The sequence below is a fragment of the Pleurodeles waltl genome, chromosome 3_1 (genome assembly GCF_031143425.1).
Source record: "Pleurodeles waltl isolate 20211129_DDA chromosome 3_1, aPleWal1.hap1.20221129, whole genome shotgun sequence".
NCBI classification, from domain to species: Eukaryota; Metazoa; Chordata; class Amphibia; order Caudata; family Salamandridae; genus Pleurodeles; species Pleurodeles waltl.
The window spans coordinates 1908528855-1908549169 of NC_090440.1; the positions used below are offsets into that span (position 1 = coordinate 1908528855).

The 20315-nt window shown below is 46.2% G+C and overlaps 1 long non-coding RNA gene across 2 annotated transcripts in view; it reads left to right on the plus strand.

The window, feature by feature from the left end:
• Positions 1 to 12191, plus strand: part of LOC138285749 (uncharacterized) — a 16064-nt gene extending 3873 nt beyond the window's left edge. For both annotated transcript variants that reach the window (XR_011201639.1, XR_011201640.1), the window contains exons 2-3: positions 11289 to 11427; positions 11968 to 12191. This is a non-coding gene — a long non-coding RNA (uncharacterized lncRNA). The remainder of the gene's footprint in view (positions 1 to 11288; positions 11428 to 11967) is intronic.
• Positions 12192 to 20315: the final 8124 nt, after the last annotated feature.

Consider the following 20315-nt stretch of genomic DNA (forward strand, 5'->3'; position numbering starts at 1 on the left):
ACAAGTAATAAACGTTCGAAACTTCAACTCCCATGAAGTTAAGCACATAACCATGACAACCAATAAACCAATCCACTGTCCGTATTAATGTCCATACAAATGGTAGACGGGAGTTTCTTCACTGCTGCCCGTCAGTTAAGTCCTCGCTTCCTTCTCGCTCTTTTACGGGGGTTGTCGGGGATTTCCTTGTTGCGTGAGCGCTTCATTGCCTAGTTATTTTGGCTATTGTGCATTTGTTACACTGCATTCTTTACATTCGTGACATTCCTTCTTGACAGCTTGACGCGCGGTAGGCTGTTGCCCGAGCACGTAGTGCGGTGTAGTTTCGAACCGCTAGGGGCGCATGTGCGTGCCGTGTTACAATCGTCAGACAGATCGCATTTCAGCGCTTTGCGCGCTGCGATCTGCTGACGCGTATGGGGCCCATTTGAACCCTGCCCTCGGGGTTTGAATTACATGCCCACCCAACCCTTGCAGACACAGCGCTGCGGTAAGTGCAGGCTGAGCCTGCTTGTTATTTTCCTTGTTGGGACCCCCAGGGTGCTCACAGTGAACTTTATTTGTAGAGCACGGCAAGGGGGCTGCCCATCAATCTTAGGGTTGGACGATTTGGTGCTCTCACCCCTATTATCTGACACTCCTCTGGGGGTACGTTATTTCTATATTTTTGTTTGGGCTGGCCCTGCGGTCCTATCTCCACCTATATAATCCTCTGAAGTGTGCTGTATATACATATAGTTATATATTGTTCTGTGTCTACGTCCCTGAGTGCATCCTAGATGGAGTCCTTTGAGGACCATGCCTATGCACCCTCCCTAGGGATGGAGGAAGTTTGTCCCCCTCAACACCAGCTTCCGGATGGAATGGATAAGCTCCTTTCACAGGCGGTAGCTAAGGCTTTAGCACCCCTGCAGGATAGAGTGGATAGATTAATGGACCAGGCATCCAATACTCCTGGGATTTTTGGGGACCCAGATTCATGGGCCAGTACCTCCAATTCTTTCTCTTCCTCTAGGAAGCATGACGCGGGGCACCTAGAAGGTTTCACCAGGTTGAGGAAAGCCTTTCGTAAGAGTGCGCGCACGCTTGCATATATATCCTGCTGGTAGGATGCTACAACCGGAGAGGATGGCAGCTGGCAGATGTCCACGCATGAATTAGGCAACAATCTCTCCATTAATTACTCTTCAATATAAGTCCTACCCAGATCAGCAGAAACCGATCAACCATTATTTTGTCCATTTTCTGAAATACAAGAAAAAATCACAGTAACATCCTCCAATTGAGCACGTTCTTGCAGACAACTGCACTGTTTTGTGTCCTCTTTCGCGGCCGCTTTTGCCTTCCTTGTGCCCGGCTCTTATGTGCGGTGCAGTCTCAGACCGCTCGGGGTCCTAGCACAAAATTCCAATAGCGTCTTGCACGCCAGAACCTCGCGGCAGCTGGTGCGTCAGTTTCACTCGTCGTCAGAGTGAAGCCCGTCCAGCCCCGTACACAGGGGCTATAGTTTCCCCTTGGACACAAGTTTCTAAATGATTACAAAAATATAAAAGCCCCTGTCTGGAGACCTGACACCCGTAACGTGGGTAAGATCATTCTTAGTTCTACATGAGGCGGACATTTCTTTGCAAGTGAGGCAAATAAGATTCAGTTCACTGAATCCCACACATTAAGGGTTTCGCCCTGTAAGATTGCTACCTATATACATTGAGGGTTATAAACATCATCTCTGGTCAGTTGATTCAGTGCTTGCAGAGTGGTTACAGCCCCAGAAAGAAGGGGCATTTTGAGACATCTGACACATACACGGAGGAAGAGGGCATTACTTATCTCCCAATAGATGACCACTTTTGCCAGGTGATGGATGCTTCCATCTACAAGGTGGTTACTCAATTGGTGGCACCCCTGGAGAAGAAAATAGTGCAGCTGCAGGTGCAATGCCAAAAACCCCTAAGATACAGGGAAGACCATTCCGAGCCTTTGGCCTCCGAACCTTCAGGACAGCCTACCACTTCAAACTCAGCCAAGCGCAAACATTCGGATGACCAAGGTGTCGACCTCAATGCCTTTGCACAACTTAAAAAGGCCTTCATAGAATCGCAGTCCATTCCAGACCCTGGCGCTCTGGCGAACCCCTCCCTTTCCTCTCCTCCTGATGACTTGACAGATGGGGATGACTCCCCTAACACTTCGGACAGCGATGTAGACTTGAGTAGGTCATGGCGGCTGTCCTCCAGACCTTCCACCTCAAATAACAACCCTCAGAGGAACACTAATCTATCAGTTCATGATTCAGGCATGCTAGACCCTTACAAACTGTTGCACCCTCATTCTTCTGAATGGTGCCCGGGCCCCAAGGTAGCCTCCTATATAGCGAGCTGTCTATGCAAACCCTTGGATAAAGAAGTAAGGAGTTGCCTCCAAGCGGAGTGCCCTTTACCTTCCTTGGTGGGCAAGGTAGCTTTAACTCCTAAAATAGATATCAAGGTGGCTACCTTTCTAGCTAAGTTTATTCGTGATCCCAATAAAGGGATAGACCGCTCTTGTCGTTCCTGCCAGGACAAGCTTTTAGATGTCATGGGGCCCTTAGCGGAAATCTTAGACATGGCAGAGGATGCTAAGGCCTCTGGTTCCCTGATTTCACCACACACCTTGTCTAGATGGGGCCTAAAGGTGATAATATTCCTTGGTAACGGTTGCGTGATTTCAGCGGTGCAGCGGAGGTCGCTCCTGATCAAGGTCAATCCTAAACTAGGCGAACTCCCCACCTCAGAGGCGGGGCCGGTAGCCCAAGGCAATTTGTTTGGAGATCCATTTGTCAGGGAATTAAGAAAGTTTATTAACACATTCAACTCCTTCGATAAAGCTCAATCCGTAATTAAAAAAGTGTTCACTCCCTGCATTTCTGCTGCCACCAGTCGTGGTAGGGGGTGCTCGACTGGCCGTGTGTTTCAACAAGCCTCCGCTCGAGGGACGGACTCCTGTAGAGGCCAATGGCAGGATCCCTCCAGGTTCGGGACTTTCTATCCAACAAGTAGTTACCCACGTCATTGAGGGTCCAGAGGTGGTTCCCGAGGCTCCAGTATCTCCGTTAATTCCCAAGGTAAGAGTGCAGAATTCAGATGGGTTAAAGATTGGGGTCAGGTTGATGCAATTTTTGCACACTTGGGAGAATCTCTCCTCAGACGCTTGGGCCTTGCAGACTGTCAGAGGTTTCCACATAGAATTCTACGGAACTCCACATCAGACTTAGAGACCATCACCCCTTTCTTTCCCTGCAGAACAGTCTCTTCTGGTGGATCATGAGGTTGCGCACCTTCTAGACAAGGGCGCAATCATCCACTCTACCTTACACCCATCGGGCTTCCTCAGCAATCTCTTCCTAGTGGAGGAGAGGGATGGGGACAACGTCCGGTGATCAACTTAATGGAGATCAACAAGTGGCTCATTTACCACAACTTCAAAATGGAGGGCATCCATCTTCTCGGAGATCTCTTGCAAGCACACAACTGGGTGGTCCGTCTGGGTCTCACCAATGCCTATCCCACCATCCACATCTTTCCCCCCACAGGTATTTTCTCCAATACCAATGGAAGGCTCACATATTCAAGGTCACGTCCCTTCCTTTTTGGCTGTCTTCTGCTCCATGGTGTTTCACAAAACTGTTAAAGCCGGTGATAGAAGACTTGAGAGTTCCGGTGTGCATCTGATCATCTACCTGGATGATACTGTGATCATGCACCAAAGTCCAGTGACGCTGGCCCATCAATTGCAGGAATTGGTTCATCTACTGGAATCCATGTAGTTGGTGGTGAACAAGGAGAAATCTGCCCTAATTGGGTCTCGGTCACTCCAGTTTCTTGGGTTTGTGATGGACTCGGTCAAGGCCACTTTCAGTCTGCCTGCACACAAACTCCCCAAGATTCGCCACGGGTTACGGAGAACACTAACCAAATCTCAGGTTTCACTGCTTCATCTGTCAAGTATAGTGGGACTTCTCTCATTGTCTATACAGGCCATATATCTGGGTTCTCTTCACTATCGGGAGTTGTAACGTCTCAAAACTTCCCATCTTTATTGGGGTCTTACTTATTCCCAATTTATTACACTCTCTGCAGAAGCGAGAGAAGAACTGCAACAATGGATCTCCCATATGGAAGCCTGCAACAGCCGGCGATTCTTGGCTCGTGATAGAATCTGACGGCAGCAATTCGGGCAGGGGAGTATGTTGTAGAGAATTTTCCACAGGAGGAAAGTAGTGTTCTGCAGAGCTAACTCTGCATATAAATTGCATGGAACTAATGGCAGGTTTTTTCACTATAAAATGTTTGACAAAAGGGAAGGTACAGTCTGTGTCCGCCTCCAGATGGACAATAGAGTGACGGTCTGCTATGTCAATCATCTCGGAGGAACATGGTCGAAGACGCTGTCGGATCTAGCGCAGACCTTCTGGAATATTGCCTGACGCATCAAATTTTGGTGTCAGAAGAACATCTCCCAGGGAAGACCAATCTGGTGGCTGAGTGGCACTCTCACCACTGGAGGGATACCAGTCTCTGGAAACTCCACTCAGGAGTGTTTTGTCAAATCCAAGATTGTTGGGGTCCCTTCTCCATAGACCTCTTTGCCTCTCGCCTGGACTTCCAGCTGGACAAATATTGCAGCTAGCGTCCGGATCCCATTGCAGCGTTCACAGATGCTTTTCTCTTGGACTGGATGTTAATGCACCTCTCCACCCAAGTCTGGAGGCAAAAGGCAGATGTGGTGGTGATAACCCCAATCTGGAGGTCTCAAGTTTGGTTTCCAGCTCTGATGGAACTTTCTTGGGAGTTTCCAATCCCTCTACCCCTGTTTCTGGATCTATTTCAGGATCCCCAGGGCCATCTTCATCATCTGTTGTTAGCAGGTTCCCTACGGCTAATGGCTTGGAGGATTACAGAGAACGATGGAAAGTGACGGGAATTTGACAAGAAGCTGCCAACTTACTCACCAAAGCTTGGGCGGATAACACAAATAAGAGATACCGATCTACCTAATCCAGGTGGCTGGGTTGGTGTTTCCAACGACAATTAGATCCCTTGGGGGCTGATGTCGTCCATGTACTGTATTTCTTGGCAGCTTTGGCTTCAGTGTCAGGATCAATGGAACGCTCTTACCTGAGAAGAGGAGCCTTTCCTTTTGGGTTGCAGGGATGATAGGGACTCACCTCTTATCTCCTTGTTCTTTAGTTGGTACTGTATCCAGCGGAAGAATTTCTTGTAGGGGGTATGATGGAAACTTCCTGGATATTGTGGAATTGATGGGAAGAGTTGTGCTGGTAGTCGTGAGGGTGAGTTGTTTCTAGGGACAGATACAGAATTCTGTTTTAGTACAAGAACTTATCATTCAAAGTGTGTCTCAGTAAACCAACTATGCATGTGAGAACATTTTCCCACTACTAACTCACTGGTATGCTATTTAGAACCATGTGGCTGATTGTTTTTATCACCTTACGATGAGTCAATCAGATGTGGTGACAGATGGTTTGTGTTCACTCTATTATGATGAGTCATTTTGGAACGCTTGTGGGGGGCTTGATTGGTTCTGTAAATGTTTCTTTCATGAGTCATCAGTATGCTGTGAAACTGATCTAGCAGGTGCACTTTAATCAGGAAACTAGGAACAAACAAGTCCAGGCATAATTATGTTCTGGAAAACAAGTGTCAAACAGAGATCAAACAGGGGTGCCATGTGAGACTGTATTCTGGTTATTACTGCACACCATTAGCTTTTGAGAAAATGTTCAAGCATGATTCCTGACACTCACAAGGTATGGCCTACAGGTCGAGTAATACCTTTCCCTTGGCTATTTCGGTGGGCCATCTCCCAATTGACAGACACCCTGTTGGGGAACATCCGCTGGTATGTAAACTTCTAAGGAGTATTTGTTTGTCAGTTCCTTCCTACTGTAAATATTCCACATTATGGGATGTCAGTAAGATCCTTTACTCAAACCCTGGCCTTCTAATAAATACTTATCAAGGAAATAGATGTCTTCCAAGCTGGCACCTTGTGATGCCATATTTCATGCTGGAGAGTTTTGGATGTACGAGCTCTGAACATAACAGGTAAAGTATTTACCCTGGAAGGGGTCACTTTCCATATTTCTCGTAGAACAAAAAGTACCTCAAGAATTGTTTCTTACCCAATATTTCCAGATGTTCCAAAATTGTGTGTAGTGAGAGCAATAAAAGCATGTGAGGATGAGACAGAAGATATCCGTCCTCCAGGAGAGCAACAGCTCTTAATCGCTCTGACTAAACCTCACAAAGCTGTTTCTTCTCCAACGTTGCCAGATGGGTCAAATGGGCCATGCAGGAAGTGGGGATTGATGTTTCCTAATTCGAGGCGCATTCCATAAGGGGTACTAAAGCTTTTTCATTGGGAGCTAGACTGTAGGATATCCTCAGCTCAACTGATTGGTCCTCATATTCTACCTTGAAAAGGTTTTATTTCAAACCAATCTCGAATCATGCAACTTTGGTGGTGGACAAGCTTTGAACTAGCCTAATCCTTGCCTCTGGGTCCTGACATAGAATGAAACATTTCCTGGCAATCGTAACAGAACATTTAAATTCTATTAAGGATAGGGATGCTAGGATTAGCCCGCCCTCTCTTCTATTACAGTACACCCACCCAATGTGGTACAGTTTTACAGGTCTTAAAATTTGTTTCATTGTGTACAATCTGTTAACAAGTGATCTAGATTGAAGTTTTCATGAAACCTGATGAAGTTTGTGATGCAATGGGTTAAGTTATTACAAGTTGTCTAAACAATTGCTGTTGGTTAAACAAGAATGATATTGAAGGAGGCGGTTATGTTTGCACGCAGAAAGAGGAAGGGAAGCAATCCTTGGTGGTAGTTAAGGAACAGCGCAGCATTTCCATTGGATAAACAGTTTTTCCTCTCAAAGACACCTGGGATTTGTATTTTGTCATCAAGTTTATACTTTTATTAAAATGACTGCTGGACAAATAAATGAAGAAAGGTAATGCCTAATCCTTGCCTCCATGTCCTTAACAGAATTGAAACTTTCTGTTATGATTGCTAGGAAAATGTTTAATTCTACCATTGTTACAGCCACATTCCTCTCAATTCTCTCTCACTCTCTCTCTCTCTCTCTTTGAATTGTAACAGCTCCCCCCACATTAAGTAAAACACCTACAGTGGATTTGAATAAAAAATGTATAAGCATTTGCGCCAAGACTTTTTCAGTTCTTTTAAGAGACACAGAGGTGAGGATTATCTACCCAGGAATATGGGGTTTTGTAATGTGATATAGATTTGATATTGTTTGTTATGCTTCATTGTCTTTGGGAATGTTTCTTATGTAATACGTTGATGATTCATTGTCTTTCCAATGGTATTTGAAGTATAATCGTTGAGTCTTACCTGTAGAATGATTGGACTGTTTCCTTGGCTTGTTCTAGTTGCTGTTGGACAGTGTGTATACGTTTCTTAATTCATTCATCATACTCAGCAACTGCTGGCACTGTACTGTTTGTTGTGTCTAACCATTAAGTCATGCGTGGGTGTTCTCCAGTCAAGCAATAGAATGGTGACATGCCTGTGGAGCTATGATCGGAATTATTGTGGGCAAATTCTACTACCCATAATAGGTCTGACCAATCCTGATCGCTAGTGAGTAGAGGCACCGTAAAAATTGCTTCATGGACTGGTTCAGGCACTCGGACTGACAACCTGTTTGTGGGTGATAGCTTGATGATAGTCATGCTTCTATGCTTAGTGATGTACACAGTGCTGCCCAAAGGGTAGCTATGAACTGGGAACCCCGATCAATAATAATTTCTGTAGCTAAACCGTGTAACCATACTACATTTTGCATGAAGATGTGCACACACTCCAGAGCTGTGGGGATTTTTTTCAAAGGTACTAGGTGTGCCGCCTTGTAGAGGTGGTCTATAATGGTTAAAATAGTAGTTTGACCTGAGTAGGTCTTTGGGATTTCTACAACAAAATCCATAGATATGATGTGCCAAGGTTCGGTAGGGCCTGGAACAGGATGTAATAGCCCACTAGGGGGACCAGTTATCCCCTTTCCTTGGGCACAGGTCCCGCAGGCTTCTTTATATTGATGCACGTCATTGGGCAAGGTTGGCTGCCAGAGTTGTCTTCTAATTTGTTGTAGAGTTTTTTGTTTCCCTGAATGCCCTGCTTATGTGGAGTCGTGAAATAAACGGAGAGCCTGTTCTTCTAAACTTTTGTTTGGTACAAATATCTTGTCGTCATAGAACAATAACCTATCTTCCGATACCAACTTGGGTTCTACTGGAATCCATTCCTGTGTTGGCTTCGTTTTGATTTCTTGTTTAATGTCTTCAATAATGTTAGAAGATATTATAGTTCCTTGAAAGTGTTTTGCGGAGATTATGGGCTTACTTTCTGCTTGTACTGGAGAGTGTTCCTCGTCTCCAATTCGAGACAAGGCATCTACCATGGCGTTTTCTTTACCTGGCAGGTACATTATTATGAAATCATAATCATTAAAGAATATAGTCCACCTTAATTGTCTAGCTGTGAGGACCCGGGTGTAGCGTGAAAATTGTAGGTTTCTATGATCTGTGTATATTGTTACTGGGAGTTGGGCATTCCTCAAAAACTACCTTTATTGTCAATAGTTCTCTATCTGCAATGGGATAGTTTTGCTCAGCGGGCAACATTCTTCTAGAGTAGTACGCTATTGGTTGCATTTGGCCTGTGGTATTATTTTGTTGTGAAAATATTCTCCCTATGGCATTTTGAGAAGCATCTGCTTCTATTATAAAAGTCTGGCTAGTATCAGGGTGGGCTAGAATTTGTGAATTTGTATTTTTAACTGCTGAAATGCTTCTTCAGCGTCCTTGATCCAGTGGAACATTTTATTTTTACACAAAAGAGGCATCATGGGGTGGACTATCTCGGAGAAATTGTGGATGAAGCGACGATAAAAGTTTGCAAATCCTAGGAACTTTGGAACTGTTTTAGGTTAGTTGGAGCTGGCCAATTTACTACAGCTTTCATCCATTTTTACACCTTTTGATCCTAGAATGTACCCTAAGAAGGTCTCTGTGTTATTAAACTCACTTTTTTCTATATTGACATATAATTGATGTTTTCGAAGTTGCTGGAAAATGGCCCGTACTTGTTTTTCATGTTCTGCCTCACCCTTGATGTAAATGAGTATATTGTTAATATAGACAATACAGCAAATGTCTATGAATTCTCATAGGACCTCGTCTATAAAGAATTGGAAAGCGGCCAGGGCTTTACAAAACCCGAAGGGCATTACTTTATATTTCAATAACCCAAATTTTGTTTGGAAGGCCGTTATCCATTCGTCTCCTTGCCTGGCTTGCACCAAATGGTAAGCCCTACTGAGGTCCAATTTGGTATATATTACTGCATCTTTGACCCTGTCCAGTAATCTGGAAAAAGTGGAAGGGAGTACCTGTTTGTAATAGTAATGCCATTCAATGCACAGTAGTCAATACAAGTTCTCAACTCTCCCCCTTATTTGAGACAAAGAAGAGATGAGAAGACACTGGTGACAGACTGGCGGATAAAACCATTAGCGGGGTACTCATCCAGATATTGGCGCAAAAGCTCATTCCCTCGTTCTGTGAGGGCACATATTCTCCTGCATGGCAGTTTGGCTCCGGGACAAGATCAATTCTACAGTCAAATTCCTGATGGGGAGGTGAGCTGTTCGCCTTTTTTTTGTAAAATACATCTGCCAGATAAGCATAAATTGTGGGCAGTCCCTCTATTATGGAAATGTATAGTTCTGCTCTGGGATTTTTCTTAGCCTGAAGGCTAGGAAGTGGCTGCTCCATCAAAGCATAGTAGTTCCTAGTTTCGAAGGGGCACTCTAGCGTTACTACTTGTTTTTGCCAATCAATTTGTGAGTTGTGTTTTACCAACCAAGGTAATCCTAAAATTAGTCTGAACTGCGGAACATCAGTTATATCGAAAGATATCTGTTATTCATGTTTATTGTCGCACATCATAGTGAGTGCCTCTGTTTGGAACTGTACTGGGCCTGAGGTGAGTTCCTTACCATCTACCACACCGACAATCTCTGGTTGTGGCTTTGATAGTACTTGTATACCTACACTTTTGATAAATTGGGTATTTATGAAGTTTCCAGTGCCACCACAATCTATGAGTGCCTTTGTATCCATTCTTGACCTGAGAACGCAGTTAGTACAACAGTTATATTTAAATGGTGCTAAGCTGAGCATGGATGGGAGTACGAGGTCTTCCTTGCTGTTCTCGATAAGCGGTCCTCATTGCCTATCAACTATCCTCATTTTCTGACTGCTTTGGAGCTTGGGTTAAACTTGACAAGGAAGTTCCCTCAGTGACCTTGGTTTTGAGGGATGAGAAAACATTCCTTAACAAAATGGCCAGTTTTCCTGCAGTATAAACACTGATATAGTTTCCTACGTTTCTCTTTCTCTTCTTTGGATAAAGGGCCCCTAATTGTTCCTACTTGCATAAGTTATCCCAGATCAGGAGGTGGGGTTGTAGGGGTTTCATCTCTATGTTTGTTCTGGAAAATGATTACCCTGTTGTCTGAAGTCTTGCCTTTCTCTGATTTCTTTTCTTGGAGCCTATGGTTGGGCTTAAATACGCGATCTATGAAGTCTGAATATTCTTCTGGAAGTTTTACTAGTTGTGGCAGCAGATCTTTTACTTAATCTTTTAAACCCCGGTAGAAAAGCGACACTCTTTTGTGCTCAGGCCAATTTGCTTTAATAACTAATCGGTTAAAGGTGGTTATATAATGCAATAGATCACACAACCCTTGTTTAAGGCTCAAAACGTCATTCTCCGCAATCTGCAAGAAGGCATGATGGGCAAACAACCTTCGCATTGCTTCCTTAAATCATCTATAATTGTACAACAGTGGGTCATTCTGCTCAACTAGGGGTATTGACCATAGGGCTGCGTCTCCCCCTAAATAGGAAAAGATAAATGCCACCTTGGAAGCATCATTTGGAAATGCTGTATGTTTTTCCATAAATAGTAAGTGGCATTGATTGATAAAAATGTCAAATTTCTTGCTATCTCCATAAAATCGTTCAGGAGGGGCCTGTGGTATGGGTACTGGGGTAATTACTTGAAGATGTGTGGGAAGAATGGAAGGTTGAGGCACCTTGTGAACTTATGTTTTTCTCCATGTGCAAGGTTCTACTTTTTTATGCTAATCAAGACTGAATAGAGGCCATTTCTTCTTTCATGGCAGATTTCTCGGCCTGTATAGCAGACAACACGGCTGACAAATCCAGAAGGGTGACCTGTGAATCCATATCGTCCAGGAAACCTTTTTATTTGTGGGCTTCGCATTCTGTCAGGATCAATGGAACACTCTTACCTGAGAAGAGGTGACTTTCCTTTTACGTTGCAGACACAATAGGGACTTACCTCTTATCTTCTTGTTCTTTAGTTGGCCCTGTATCCAGCTGAAGATTTTCTTGTAGGGGTGTGATGGAAACTGGTTGGATACTGTGAGAGTGATAGGAAGAGTTGTGCTGGTAGTCATGAGGATGAGTTGTTTCTAGGGACAGATACAGAATTATGTTTCAGTACAACTTATTATTCAAAGCGTGACTCACTAAACCGACTATGCATGCAAGAACATTTTACTACTACTAACTTACTGGTACGCTATGAAAAGAATCTCACCTTTTGGCTTGAACGCCTTCTGATTAAACATGTGTTTGTAAATTGTGGCTGAGTCCATCTGGTCATAATATATTGTCGTCGAAATAGTTGACTCTATCAAATTGGTTCCTTTCTGGAAGAGTCACTGCACCGGATGTCACCCTGATACTAGTGCTGATTTCTGTTTCTTATCAATCCATGCTGTGCAGCTCTGGGGTTACCGTTCACCTTTTATTCTTGTCTTTTCTTGTTTCCTACAGGTGTAGAGCTGTTCGGAAGTTAAGGAAGAAGGTTCCGGTCTTTGGAAGAAACTACTCGCAATAAGTAGATGCTCTGAACAAAGACTCTTTGAGAGTATGAGGAGGCTTGACCAGGCTCTGAACACGAAGCGTTGGTTCAAGGGTGGAGTGGGTTTAAATAGTTTATATCTTTGGTCTGTGATGAGTCATTTAGAATGTTCATGATTACTGAATATATTTACCATTTGGTGATGAGTCAGAACCACGTGGCTGATTGTTTTTATTACCTTACAATGAGTCATTCAGGATGTGGTGACAGAGGGTTTGTGTTTACTTCATTATGATGAGTCATTTTGCTTGTGGGGGAGCTCATTGTGTAACCTGATTGGTTCTGCACATTTTTCTTTCATGAATCATCAGGATGCTGTGAAACTGATCTAGCAGGCGCACATTAATCAGGAAACTAGGAATTAACACATCCAGGCATAATTATGTTCTGGAAAACAGACTCCAGTGTCAAACAGAGTTCAATCTGCCATGTGAGACTGTATTCTGGTTATTACTGCGCACCATTAGCTTTTGAGAAAATGTTCAAGCATGATTCCTGACACTCAGAAGGTATGGCATACATGTCGATTAATACCTTTTGCTAGGCTATTTCGGTGGGCCATCTCCCAATTGACGGAACCCTCTTGGGGAACATCCGTTGATCTGTAAATTTCTAAGGGGTTTTTGTTTGTCAGTTCCATTATGGGATGTCAATAAGATCCTTTGTTCATATCCTGGCGTTATAATAAGTACTTCTCAAGGAAACAGATGTCTTCTAAGCTGGCTACCCTGTTATGCCTTATTTTGTGTCGGACAGTTTTGAATGTACGAGCTCTGGACATAACAGGTAAAGTATTTACCCTGGAAGGGTTCACTTTCCATATTTCTTATAGAACAAAAAGTCACTCAAGACTTGTTTCTTACCCAATGTTTCCAGATGTTCCAAAATTGTGTGCAGAGAAAGCAATAAATGCATATGAGTCTGTGACAGAAGATATCCGTCCTCCAGGAGGGAGACAGCTCTTAATCACTCTGACTAAACCCTACAAAGTGGTTTCTTCTCCTACGGTTGCCAGATGGGTCAAATGAGCCATACAGGAAGCAAGGATTTATGTTTTCCAATTCGGCGCACATTCAGTAAGAGGTGTTATGGCCTCTAAAGCTTTTTCTTTGGGAGCTAGACTGGAGGATATCCTCAATGCAGCAGATTGGTCCTCATATTGTACACTTAAAAGGTTTTATTTCAATCCAATCATGAATCTGGCAACTTTTGTGGTGGACAATCTTTGAACTAGCCTAATCCTCTCCTCCGAGTCCTGACATAGAATGAAAAATTTCCTAGCAGTCGTAGCAGAATATTTAAATAAGGACAATAAGGCTAGGATTAGCCCGCCCTCTCTTCTATTACAGTACATACCCCCCGATGAGGTACAGTTTTACATGTCACAAAATTTGTTTCATTGTGTACAATCTGTTAATGAGTGGGCTAGATTGATGTTTTTTAATGAAACCTGATGAAGTTTGTGATGCAATGGGTTAAGTTATTACGAGTTGTCTAAAAGAGTGCTGTTGGCTAGTTGAAGGTCCAGACTCTGGTAAACAAGAATGATATTGAAGGAGGCGGTTGTGTTTGCACGAAGAAAGAGGAAGGGAAGCAATCCTCGGTGGTAGTTAAGGAACAGTACGGCATTTCCATTGGATGAACAGGTTTTCATCTCAAGGGCTCATGGGATTTGTAGTTTGTTATCAAGTTTATACTTTGTTAATTGCGGCTGGACAAATAAATGAAGAATGATAATGCCTAATCCTCGCCTCCATGCCCTGAATAGAATGTAAACTTTCTGTTACAATTGCTAGGAAATTTTACTTTCTACCATTGTTACGGCCACATTCCTCTCAATTCTCTCTCTCTTTGAATTGTGTCAGCTCCCCCCACCCTCCAATTACGTAAAACACCTCAAGTGGATTTGAGTAAAACATTTGCAAGCATTTGCTCCAAGAATTTTTCAGTTTTATTAAGAGACACAGGGGTGAGGATTGTCTTACCCAGAAATATACGTTTTTGTAATGTGATATGCGTTTGATATTGTTTGCTATGTTTCATTGCCTTTGGGAATGTTTCTCAAGTAATACATTTATGGTTCATTGTCTTTACAATGGTATTTTGAAGTATGATTGTTGAGTCTTACCTGCAGAATGATTGTACTGGAAGTTGCCCTTTGGTCTGCCTCTGTTGCCTCTTCCGCTACCATAGTGGACCCTCCCCTGGTGGAGTCCTGCCAATCTCCTCGGCCACAGCCGTACTGTCCTCTCTGGGCACCTTGGAAATTGGAAGCAGCCCCTACCTCACCTGGCCCTAGCAAAAAGGTTTGTGTGGAACACCTCCCTTAACAAAGATTGGGCCTTATCCGAAGCCGTGAAAGTACTGGCATATTTTCCCATGTCTTTAACAAACTTTTCGCTAAAGAGTCGACCTTCTGCATAAGGGCCAGCATCTCCCATGGGCAGCTCTGTCAATTTCGGGGCTATCCACATGAGGAAGGATTTTCTTCATTGTGCAGAAATGTTGCAGTTTGTGTTGCCTAGGAGATGGATCACACATTGAGTCCATTCAGCCAGGATGTCTGGGTCTATGGGAGACCCTGTCTCTTTTGTGGCCAAAGCCATCTCTAAGATCTTTGCCTATGGACCTGAGATTTCCCGCATTTTCTCTTGACAGGCGTGCCAAATGTGGTCAAATCCTTTCTTAGGATGTTTTGCATATTTTTTTGAGAACGTAAGCAAGCTGGGGTCTATTTTGGGTGTTTCCTCCACTTTGTCAGACACATCCAGTCTAGAGTACTCTGCTCTAAGCTGGTTTCGGACCTCTTTATCAAAACTCTTTCTCAGCTTATCATGGAGATGCTCTGTCACTGCCTGTGCAGGAACCCAGTCCGAAGACATGGGGTGAATGATGTCTTCTGGATTAAATGTGAAAGGATTAGAAGGGGAAGGCTGAGTTGAGGAAGATTTTCGTTGCTTTTTTGCATGTAGGGAGGACATCCTGATCAAAATGAGATGAGCCACTGGTAGCAGAATGTGAATCTGTGCCTGCCTTCTGGTTGCTGGAATTACTATTTGATGCTGAAGTGGACGATCCCTGAGCCTGAGATAAAGAGGTCAAACCACGCCCTTAGACTTGGCTTTAGCTTTGCAGGGATTGTCAGCCACTACTTCTGAATGCTTAGAACCAGAGGGTTGGTCAAAACCTTGTCTCTTGGCAAAAAGTTCAGATTGGGCCGTGATTGGTTTCAGAGCGGCTGCTAAACCCTTGCTAACAGAATGTGGCACAGAAGTCTCCAGGGCCCTGTTCACAGATTGTTGGACTGAGGTGTCTAGTGCCTCCACCAGATCATCATCCATATGGTGACCCTGATCCTCAGGAGTATAATCTTGCCCATATTCCTCTTCTTCAAAAGGGTCCCACGCTATTAAAGTAAGTAAAAAGACTGCCAAGACTGCGGCTAACCCGAGGTGCAACTGTCTTAGCTATCAGCACGTAGGTCAAAGCTCCTCAGCCTAAACTGTAAATCTTGATTAGTGCAGTCCCAGCTGAGTCCGAAGGTGAAGCCCAAAACAAATATAAAAGCATGCACTCCTCTCAAAGGGAAGACCATCTCCTTTTATTGCAGCTTGAGTTGACGGTGTACACAGTAATGCGCGGGCTGAGCGCTGAAAAGAACGCGCTAGCAATATTCAAGAAACGGGGACTGCGCGTGGCGCCCAAGTGGGCGCCACGCAAAGAGCCCAATTAGGCTACATGCCGGTTTCCGCCGTAAAGGTTGCTGGTCTGTCTTGCAGAAGGGGTGACACCAGACCCTCACTCGGAGGTTCCGTGCCCTGAGATGACTTCCCTTTGCCCTTGTGTCTCTTCACAACCTTGGAAGTCGCTGGTGGGACCTTGCCACTGTCCTGTTTGGTCCTGGAAGAGGCCTTGCTGGGTGGTTGGTGCGGCTTCTCTTTTCGGCATGCGGGCCCCTTCTTTACCTTGGCAGGTGGCAGAATAGGGTGGTCCTTGGCCTCACTGGGTGGCACACTGGCAGCCCTGATGGGTGGCGGCTTCGATATCTCAGACTTGCAGAGACCACACTGGACGATCATTTGGTGGCTGAGGTGCTGGGCTGGGATCTGGACATCCTGGCCCTAGGGGAAGGACGGGGGGAGGTGTAGGGAAGAGGTCAATGGCAGCTAGGAAAAGTTTTTTAGACACACTGGGACGGGAAGATGGAGGGGGTTTGGGAGTGGAGGAAGAGGTAGTGGTTGTAGGAGGTATACGTCTGCTGAGCTTGGGTGAAGGTGCATGGGCTGGAGGCTGTTGTGAGGTGGATGGCTGTTGAGTGGGTGTGTGCCTGCGTTTGTGTTCTTTGGGAGGAGGGCTCACAGACACACTGGGAGAGGACACATAGGACGTATGCATGGTAGTGGGGGTGGTGATTGCACGTGAGCGGTGTGTGGTGATGGGTGTGCTGGTAATGGAGGTAGTGGCTGAGGATGTAGTGCATGCAGGTGTGAGTGGAGACGAGACTGGGAGGGAGGTGGAGGACGTGGAGGAAGGGGACACAGTGGAGGCAGTGGATGTTGGTGTGTCTGCATGGGTATGGTGCTTGGGTGAGTGCCTGTGGGATGTGTGGCACTTATGTTTGCCTGAGCTACATTTGTGTGTTGATGTGAGTGCATGCTGGTCTGATGGTGTGCTTGGGATAGGCTGAGGTAGAGGGGATTGGGTCTGGGCAGTGGAAGTTGGAGGGGGGAGGCTAGACACAGGGACAATGGCTGCCATCAGTGCTGAGGCCAGAGCCTGAAATGCTCTCTGTTGGGCCGCCACGCCAGAGTGAATGCCCTCCAGGTATGCATTTGTTTGTTGCAAATGCCTCTAGACACCCTGGATGGCATTCAAAATGGTAGACTGACCAACAGTGAGGGATCTTAGGAGGTCAATAGCCTCTTCACTGAGGGTAGAAGGGCTGACTGGGGCAGGCCCTGAGGTGCCTGGGGCTAAGGAGATGCCCACCCTCCTGGGTGAGCGGGCACGGGAAACATGCTGAGGGGCTGCTGGGAGGGCGGTGCTGGTAGGGGGGGTACCTGTTGTTGCGGTGGGCACAGAGGTGCCCGCCACCGCAAGGGAGCTCCCATCAGAGGAGTAGTTGCTGTCGCTGGTGTCCCCTCCTGTCCCCGTCGTGGAGCTCCCCTCGCCCTTCGTCCCACTGGTGCCTTCAGACTCCGTACATTCACCGTCCTGGGCCATGTGGGTTGCAGCTCCCTCCTGCTCCTGTGCCACTGCTCCTCTGCCAGATGATGCTAATGCATACAAGGACAGAGTGACAAAACAAAAAGGGGGGGAAAGACAGAGGAGACACATTATCAATGCCAGCAACACCACTACCGTTGGCGGACACAACACATAGGGAGCAGCCCTATGCACTAGGCCATGCACTAACAGTTCTTAGGTAAATCACCTGCCCATGGGGGACTATGCCTAAGCCCATTTGCTGCACACCTGGGACCCACAGGAGGCTGATTAGTTGTAGATGGCCACTACCGCTATTGCGGTTGGAGTGCCACAGAGCCTGCCTAACAAGGGACCTACCCTACCAAGTTCGCCCTGGCCTAGGGGAACCCACAGCCCACTTCCCCCACCCAGACACCTCGTAAAGCGCGCAGAGTCAGCTGAATGAGACTGTACTCACCCCCTTGTGGCTGCTGTGAGGCCCTCAAGCGCCCAGCCAACTCCGGATATGCCACAGCTAGGATCCAGAACATGAGGCGGGTCATGGTGCGACGGGCACCCCTTCCACGTTGGGAGGCCATCCCCAGCTGGGCCTCTGCCGTCTTCTTTCTCCAGTGGCGCAGGTCCTCCCATCCCTTGTGGCAGTGGGTGCTCCGTCTATGATAGACCCCCAGGGTCTGCACTTCCTTGGCAATGGCACGCCAAATACCCTTCTTCTGGTGGGCGCTGACCTACAGGAAAGGTAAAGTAAGAATGGTTTTTACTCCCCCGTCTGGTTAATCGTACTCATTGGCCACAATTTCCCAACCATGCCCTGAAACACATACACTGACCATCCTCACATGCAGGCCACAGCCGCACCCCCAACCCCATTTATCTTCCATCCACGCCACTCCATATATTAATGTCACATCCACCATGCACACCGTCTACTCACCTGTTTGTCTGGAGGACCGTAGAGTTGCGTGTACTGGGGGAGGACCCCATCTACCAGGTTGTCCAACTCCTCCGCGGTGAAGGCAGGGGCCCTTTCCCCAGACACTGTAGCCATTGTCGCTTCCAGACTCAGGTCACAGCAGCACTTGCAGTGTAGGTCCTCTCCTATTGAAGGTCAGGTATCAAGTGAGTGAAGACTTAGAAAATGGCAGTCACGTCCGCGGCGGTGCATACCGTCACCACCGGCATACATCGTCATTGGCTCCTGGAACCCATAGGGCCCAGTGATAACCAATGCTGAATTGCGCCGCGGTCTTCGTCCGCCTACTGCAATGCTGCACAACGCCAGCGCAGTTACCTCATTTCCCCTTGTCCCTCCTTACAGGTCAGGCAGCCGTCATTTCAGCGGGGCACATGGCAGGGCTCCTAACTGCATCACAGCACTTTTGGGCAGGAATACGGACAGACAGCGCCACACACAGATTAAATCACAATAGTGCAAAACACCCTTGTGCTACCTATGTGGTATATGACCCTCTGCTCACCCTTCTCCTACATAGGGCACATCCACTGGGGCAGATGATGAGATGGCATCATCCTCCGGTGTACAGACCCATGGTGGACTTGTTGACAATGGAAGGCAGACACATCATTATCACCTACAGACTTGATCGTGCCACAATCCATGAACTGTGTGCTCAGTTGGAGCCAGACCTGATGTCAGCTATCCGCCATCCCACAGGAATACCCCCTCTAGTGCAGGTCCTGTCAGTGCTCCATTTCCTGGCCAGTGGTTCCTTTCAAACAACAGTGGCCATGGCATCAGGGATGTCTCAGCCAATGTTCTCTAATGCGTTAGCAGAGTGTTGTCTGCCCTGCTGAAACACATGCGCAGTTACATCGTTTTCCCCCAGGTGGAGGATTTGCCCACAGTGAAAAGTGACTTCTATGCCCTGGGACATATCCCCAACATCATTGGTGCCATTGATGGAACACATGTGGCATTTGTCCCACCCCGCAGGGATGAACAGGTGTACAGAAACCGCAAAAGCTACCATTCCATGAATGTGCATATGGTGTGTTTGGCAGACCAGTACATCTCCCATGTGAATGCCAAGTATCCTGGCTCAGTGCATGACGCTTACATTTTGAGGAATAGCAGCATCCCTTATGTGATGGGCCAACTCCAGAGGCACCGTGTGTGGCTAATAGGTGAGACCAAGGTCCCCACACAGTTTGAATAGGTGTCTGGGTATGGGGTAGTCCCCAAGGGTTTGTGTATGTCTAACAGATGCCCCTCGATATTTGCAGGTGACTTTGGTTACCCCAACCTGTCATGGCTACTGACCCCAGTGAGGAATCCCAGGACAAGGGCAGAGGAACGCTACAATGAGGGGCATGAGCAAACTAGGAGGATTATAGAGCGGACTTTCGGCCTCCAGAAGGCCAGATTCCGGTGCCTCCATATGACAGGTGGCTCCCTATATTACTCACTGAAGAAGGTGTGCCAGATAATCGTGGCATGCTGTATGTTGCACAACCTGGCTTTGCGAAGCCAGGTGCCTTTTCTGCAGGAGGATGGGCATGATGCTGGTCTTGTGGCAGCTGTGGAGCCTGTGGACAGTGAAGAAGAGGAGGCAGAACAAGAAGATATAGACAACCAAAACAACATCATCATGCAATACTTCCAGTGAGACACAGGAAAGAGACTGGCACTGCTCCTCGCATATCAGTCTACTGTAGGACATTGCATAAATTTGCATTTTTACCTCTGTATGTGGACCATGACATTTCACTTTGGCTTTCCTTTTCACAGATCTGTGTACCACAATCTGCGTTCTGCTATTTTTACTGCTGCCCAGCAACTGTCATACGTATGTGCAAATGAACATTGCCATTGATATTTGTCAGAGAGATGGTAATAACACATTTGTGAAAGTACAGACTGACTCCAGGTTGTTTTGTGATTCAAGGGTGTTTATTTAAGGGCTAATCAGTGGAGGGGTATGTGCAATGGGCTGGGGTGAGGGTGGAGGAATGTCCACGGTATATTCCAGTCTATTGGTATCACAGGTGCATTGTCCAAGGGGGCATGGGAAGTGGAGTAATGGCAGTTCAA